This window comes from Rattus rattus, chromosome X (genome assembly GCF_011064425.1).
Source record: "Rattus rattus isolate New Zealand chromosome X, Rrattus_CSIRO_v1, whole genome shotgun sequence".
In the NCBI taxonomy this organism is placed as follows: domain Eukaryota; kingdom Metazoa; phylum Chordata; class Mammalia; order Rodentia; family Muridae; genus Rattus; species Rattus rattus.
The window spans coordinates 96,387,328-96,394,901 of NC_046172.1; the positions used below are offsets into that span (position 1 = coordinate 96,387,328).

The window sequence follows — 7,574 nt, forward strand, 5'->3', positions numbered from 1 at the left end:
CTCTCTGTGCTAACATAATTGTTTCTATGCAGCTCTAACATATAAACACAAAGATAGTAAGACCAAAGTTCTCGGAAAGGCTCCGTGTATTCGTGTATTCAATTATAGATATAGATAATACTACAGTCTTCAGCTCTTACCACTTTGGACACATTTGAATCTCTCAAGTGAAATTGGAGATAAACATATGGTAGAAAAATTACAAATGGTGAAAAGGCCCAGACACACACACACACACACACACACACACACACACACACACACACACACACGTACATGAGTTACAGAGATTATATGTGTATGATTTGCTTGAGAAAAACTTCAGGCCGAAATAGGGTAGGAAAAGTGTTTAAAATTGAAGTTATATAATATAAATTTGCAAAAGACATAGATCATTAATGGAAGCAATAAATTACTGTGACTGCTATGTCACTGTGATTGGTATATTAAATTTCATTAAATTTTTTGGATTCAATTGGTTTTACAGTAACTATTTCTTTTGGACCAACTTTTAATGTATCCTCATTCAATGGCAATATCACACACAGCTCATGAAGTTTATCTGAGATATAATTATTCCTGATTGAAAATTTTAGAGTAATGAGCTTTTCTACATAATGTTAATTATTTTCTATAATACTATTATGCATTTTGATGTAGGAATTATAATGAATATCTGAAAGTTATATGTGACTTGGAAGTTCATTAACTATGTAGATTTCAAGGTCTTGTTCAGAAATCTAAGAAGCTAAAGAACCATTTGAAAGATACTATTCTGGGAAGCAGGCCATTTTAGCTTGGTCTCCCAGGATACGTTTCTCTTATCCTTCTACACTAAATTTTCCTAGGTTTCCATTTTCTTATCTGACAAATGAAGAAAATAATACCTGTCTTATACTGCTCATGGATTTGTACTTTCACAGACAGCAACAATTTCAAATAATCTAACATCTTGACAGGACATTTCTTTTTTTTTTTTTTTTTTTTGGTTCTTTTTTTTTTTTTCGGAGCTGGGGACCGAACCAGGGCCTTTTTCCTAGGTAAGCGCTACCGCTGAGCTAAATCCCCAGTCCCCAGGACATTTCTTTTAATTTGGGGCTCATGCAGTTTCATAAAATGTATGTTGTATAAGTAAGGCCTTAAGAACCTAGAAGCTTCAACTCAGTGTAGTTTTTATGGTTATTGTTTTCTGGGAAATTACAGTTCTCTTTACCTGTGTGGATTTCAGGCTTTAAACTGTGACACTTAAATCTGCAGCTGTTCATGTCCCATAGTTAACCTTTGTTTTGCCATTCCTTTTACAGTTTTCCTGAAAATCATGTGACAGCTTTTAATTTTCACAGTCTGAAGTGATGCTGGAGGAATCAGGTTTACAGATCACTTGGAGTGTTGGAGAGATCAATCCTTATTTTCAGTTGAAAGAGAGAAATCCCAAAAGGATTCATCACAGCTACTATCTGACAGCGTATTCTTGAAGCTTAGTCTGTCATCAGGATAGAACTTATCCCAACAAAATACAGTCAGTGACAATAAAACTTCATAAACTTCTATGCCTGCAAGATATCAAATAGCTTTCATTGATAGGGTGAGCTGAAGGATGATAGTCAAAAGTAGAATATATATATATATATATATATATATATTGTTAAGTTTAATCTTAGAAAATTAGGTCTAACTAGTAACTCAGGGAGACCTCATTAGTATTAAATAGTAGCATGTAGAAACTTCTAATTTGAATAAGCCCAAATAACAGAAGTGGTTTGTTTTATGATAGAATTCAGTAGGTAAATTAAAAATTTCTATTCTTTCTGTGACTTGCTTTTTGTCCTAATATATACATGCCTTACTTTGAAGAAAGTCCCATAGGCTTATGAGAAGATGCATTTTTAGTGTTTGAGTAGAGTATTATATAGATATCTGTTAAGCTCATTTGATTTATGACATTATTTAACTCCAACATTTCTGTACTTTTTTTCTGGAAGACTTCCACATTGGTGAAAGTGGAGTAATGAAAACATCCACCAGCTCTGTGTTGTCAACTTGTGCTTTTAAGTTCAATTGAGTTTTATGAAATTGGGCACTTCTGTTTTTGGTGCATATATTGCTTCAGATTGTAATATACATGTGGTGGGATTTCCCTTTAATAAGTATATATTATCTGCCATTATTTCAGCTAACTATCCATAGTATTAAATTATTGTAATTACTTATTATTAAATAGATTAATGAATGCATCTTTCAACCTTTGTCAAAAAAAGTTCTATTCGCAGTCAATGGTGATTGATACAGAGACCTGCAACTCTCCAAGGTACAGAGAATGAGACATGGAATAGTGTTCAACACTAAATGCAAGATATATAAAGTGATCCCCTTCCAAAATTCAGGGATAATTATGAAAGAGGGGTCAAATGTGGGGTAAGATAGAGGTAGTGACTACAAAGAAACAGTGTTCTTTCTGACATAATATTACGTAGCAGTACATAAGAATTTGTGCTTGTGACACTCAAAAGTATAAAACTATGGCAAGCCTCAAGCTAGACTACCTTAATTTAGTTAATCAGAGTTAAAGAGAATGGAGGGCAAAGTCCCACACTACCCAAGGAACTGAAAGGAGTCAGTTTCTTCCTTAAAAATGTCTATCTCCGAAAGTTAATCACTCATGAAATGGAACACATTCAAGAGTATAGGAGCAGCATAATTGGACTTCCTGGCCAACAAAACGATTTGTTAGGGAAGTGCTTAGACTAGAAGGAGGTTATAGAGGCTGTGCATGTTAAAAACCATAAAAATTAAAGAACTCTTGATAAATAAATTACAAATATATGCCCTTGAACTTTCTAAATAAGGTGAAAATATGATTCACTTGCCAACTATTCTTTTGCTCTTGAAAACAAAACCTGGCCTAATAAGATGAGACTAAGTTGAAGACACAGGAAATTGTCTTTGAGCATTTGGACAGTAGCTATCTCAGAAATTCTGTATTTCAAAGGAAAATCACACTATTTCATTATCTCAATAAAAGTGAGAGCTACTGAATCATTAGTTTTCTCTAAATTTACTTTTATATACTGCTCGCTGCCTCCTGTCTCCCTCTCCCATAATCTTCACCTCCTTACTCCACCTCCCCCTTCTCCTCTTCTAAGAGGCTGAGGCCTCCCTTGTATCCTGTACAGACTACCTGCTGAGGCCAGGCAAGTGCAGCCCAGTTAGAAGAACATATTCACAACCAGTCAACAGTTTATGAGAGCCCTCTCTAGTTGTTTCTGAATCACATGACGCACTCAAGCTGCACATTTGCTATATATATGCTAGGGAGTGTAGTCTAGCCTCCTGTTTGCTCTTTGGCTGTTGGTTGACATTCTGGAGAGACCCAGGTCCAGGTTAGTTGACTCTGTCGGTTTTTCTGTGGAGTTCCTATCTATTTCAGGGCCTCTAATACTTCCACCTACTCTTCCATGAAAGTCCCCAAGCTTCATCCACTGTTTCAGTGTGGGTGTTTGCATTTATCTGAGACAGCTGCTGGGTGAAGCCTCTCAGAAGACAGCAATGCTTGGATCCTGTCTGTAAGGATAGCAGAGTATTATTAATAGTGTTAGGGATTGGTGCTTGCCCATGGGATGGGTCTAAGATTGGGCTGATTATTGGTTGGTCATTCCCTCAGTATCTGCTCCATCCCTAGTGCCTACATTTCTTGGAGACAGGATAAATTTGGGGTTGAAAGTTTTATGGATAGTTTGGTGTCGCTAAAGCTGCAATGGGATTCCTGCTTGGCTACAAGAGGTGGCCATAATAGGTTCCATATGCCCAACGTTTTAAGTCACAGCTAAGGTCACCCCCCTCTATTAATTATTTGGTGCCTCCTTTATCCCAGGTTTTTGTCTCATCTGGGAGATGACCTTCTACCTCCCCACTCCCATCAGTCACATATTTTCATGGCCACCTAGCCATCTCTCCTGTACTTCCCTAGACCTGACCCTGGATCCCCTATTCCCCTCCCCACTTTCTCCAAGTTCACTCCCTCCATCTGCCTCTTAATGACTATTTCATTTCCCTTCTTTAATGAGATTCGAGCTTCCTTTATTGGGCTTTACTTCTTGTTTAGCTTCTTTAGGTCTGTGAAGTATAGCATGGTACCTGTATTTTATGGCTAATATCCACTTATAAGTGAGTACGTACTGTCCATGTCCTTTTGGAACTGGGTTACCATAGTCAGGATGATATTCTCAAATTCCATCCATTTGCCTGAAAAATTCATGATTTCTTTGTTTTTGATAGCTGAAAGTATTTAGTTGTATAGATGTGCCACAATTTACTTAGCCATTCTTCAGTTGAGGTTGTTTCCAGTTTCTTGCTGTTATGAGTACATTTGCTATAAGCATAGTTGAGCAAGTGTCTTTGTGGAATGGTGGAGCATCTTTTGGGTATATGCCTAGGAGTATTAAACCTGAATCTTTTTTTCTTTTCTGTATTGGATACTTTTAAATTTACATTTCAAACATCCCAAATCCCCTAAAGAAACCACCTTTCCCATTGCCCCTCCCCCTGCTTCTGTAAGGGTGCTCCCCCACCCATCCACCCACTCCCTCCAACTTCCTTGCCCTGGCATTCCCCTACACTGGAACATAAAGCTTTTACAGGACCAAGGCCCTCTTCTTTTATTGATGCCCGACAAGGCCATCCTCTTCTGCATATGCAGCTGGGGCCATGAGTTGTAGAGTTGAATCTTGAGGTAAAAGTATTCCCAGTTTTCTGAGAAACTGGCAAATTGATTTCTGAACTGGTTGTACAAGTTTGCGCTCCCACCAGCAATGAAGAATTGTTCTTACTCCACATGCTTGCCAGCATGTGCTATCTCTTGAGTATTGATCTTAGCTATTCTGATGGATATAAGATATTACCTCAGATTTGTTATGACTTAGGTTACCTGATGAATAAAGACTTTGTACATTTCTTTTAAGTTCTTCCTGACCACTCAAGATTCCTCTGTTGAAAATTCTCTATTTAGCTCTATATCCCATTTTTAAATTGGGTTGTTTGTGCTGTTGCTATCTAATTTCTTGAGTTCTTTATGAATTTTGAATATTAGCAATCTGTCATATGGAGAATTGGTGAAGATCCTTTCTCAATCTTTAGGCTGACATTTTGTCCTGTTGACAGTTTCCTTTGCCTTTCAGAAGCTTTTTCAGCTTTAAGAGATGTTTGAGCCCTAGTCATTGGTTTTCTGTTTAGGAGATTGTCTCTGGCACCAATGTGTTAATGTATATTTCTCATTTTCTTTTCCATAAGGTTTAGTGTATCTAGTTTCATGCTGACATCCTTTATCTACTTGGACCTGTGTTTTGTGCAGGGTGGTCAATATGAATCTATTATTATTCTTTTACATGTAGATACTTAGTTATACCAGCACCACTTGAAGATGCTTTCATTTTTCCATTGTATGATTTTGGATTGTTTATCAAAAATCAAGCATCTATAAGTCTGTGTTTTTTTTTCATGAGCCTTCAATTCGCTTCTATTGATAAATGTGTTTCTGTACCAATACCATGCAGATTTTATCATTATTGCTCTGTAGTATAGCTAGAGGTGAGGAATGGGTGATTTTTCCTGAATTCCTTCTCTTGTTCAGGATTGTTTTGCTAGTCTGCTTTTTTGTTTGTTTTTCTATAGGACTTTGAGAATTGCTCTTTCAAGGAATATTAAAAACTTGAGGGGGGATATTCATGAGGAGGTCAGAATGAAAACAGGTGTGAGTGGATGAAACAGAAGGAGTTATGGCTGCCAAAGTTTTCGGAGTCCATCAGAAAGTTCTCCTGGCATTAGTAACTTGCTGTAGGCATGGTGAACTCTGCTTTATATAATGTGGATGCTGGACAAAGAGCTGTCATCTTTGATCGGTGGCATGGAGTATAGGACATTGTGGGAGAGAAGGACTCATTTTCTCATCCCTTGGGTACAGAAGACAATTAACTTTGACTGCCTCTCTTGACCATGGTATGTACAGGTCATCCCTGGTAGCAAAGACTTGAAGAATGTCAGCATCACACTGCTCATTCTCTTCCTGCTGGTGGTCAGCCAGCTTCCTAGTATCTACACCAGCATTGGAGAGGACTCTGATGAGCAGGTATTGCCATCTATCAACACAGAGATCCTCAAGTTAGTGGTGGCTCAGTTCGATGCTGAAGAATTGAGTGATCAGCAACATTTGGGCTCATCCTGGATGATGTGTCTGTAAGACATCTGACCTTCAGGAAGGAGTTCACAGAGGCAGTAGAAGCCAAACAAGTGGCTTAGCAAGAAGTGCAGAAAGACAGATTTGTTCTAGAAAAGGCTGAGAAACAGAAGGAGGCAGGCATCATCTCTGTTGAGGGTGACTCTAAGGCAGCTGAACTGATTGTGAACTTGCTGGCCACAGTAGGTGATGACCTGATTGAGCTGGGAGAGCTGGAAGCTGCTGAGATCATTGCCTACCAACTCTGCTCTCAGAACATTACCTACTGCCAGCAGGAAAGTCCATGCTCATCCAGCTTCTCTAGTGAGGTGTCCCCTGCTTCACCTTCTCAGGCCAACCAGGACACAGCCTTGATCATTCTGAAGGATGACTTCCTTCTGCCCCACCCAAGAAATTACTGTAAAATTTAATGATTAGCTTAAATTGAAGGAAATAAAAGTAAAATCACTTCAGATCTCTAAAATAACATAAAATGAAATAAAATAAAATAAAATTTTTGTTGGAATTTCGATGGTAATTGCATTCAATCTGTTTATTGTTTTTGGTAAGATGTTCATTTTAATCCCAGCTGTCCATGAGCATGGGAGATATTTCCACCTTCCGAAATCTTATTCAATTTTTTTTCATCAGGGACTTTAAAATCTTGTCACACAGATCTTTCACTTGCTTGGTTAGAGTTACACCAAGATACTTTATATTATTCATGGCTATTGGAAAGGGTGTTCTTTCCCTAATTTCTTTCTTGGCCTATTTATCACTTGTATAAAGGAGATCTACTGTTTCTTTTAGTTAACTATTTATCTAGTCACTTTGCTGAAAGTATTTATCAGCTGTAGGAGTCCTCTTGTAGAATTTTTCATGTTGTTTATGTATACTATCATGTCATCCACAAATAGCAACCCTTTCTTCCTTTCTTATGTGTATTCACTTGATCCCCTTTAGTTTTCTTATTGCTCAGGCTCGAACTTCAATTACTATATTGAATAGATGGGGAGAGTGTAGGCAGCCTGTCTTGTCCCTGATTTTAGTAGAATTGCTAGAAATTTTCTCTATTTAGTTTCACATTGGTTATAGTCTTGCTGTATACTGTTTTTTATGATGTTTAGGCATGTACCTTGTACCTGTCATCTCTTTGGATTTTCTCAAATTCTTTGTTCAGCATCTATTCGATGATCAAGTGATTTTTTTGGTTTATTTTCATGTTTTTATAGCTTATATATTGGATATTTTATGTATTTACATTTCAAATGTTATCCCCTTTCCCCCTCTCTCATAATCCTCCCCCTTCTTCTATGAAGATGCTCCCACTCCCACCCATCCACTCCCACCTCAACACCCTAGCATT

At 37.6% G+C, this 7,574-nt stretch overlaps 1 pseudogene; it reads left to right on the forward strand.

Annotated features, from left to right (window-relative positions):
* Positions 1–5,823: 5,823 nt before the first annotated feature.
* Positions 5,824–6,533, forward strand: LOC116888094 (annotated as a pseudogene).
* The last annotated feature ends 1,041 nt before the right edge of the window (positions 6,534–7,574 follow it).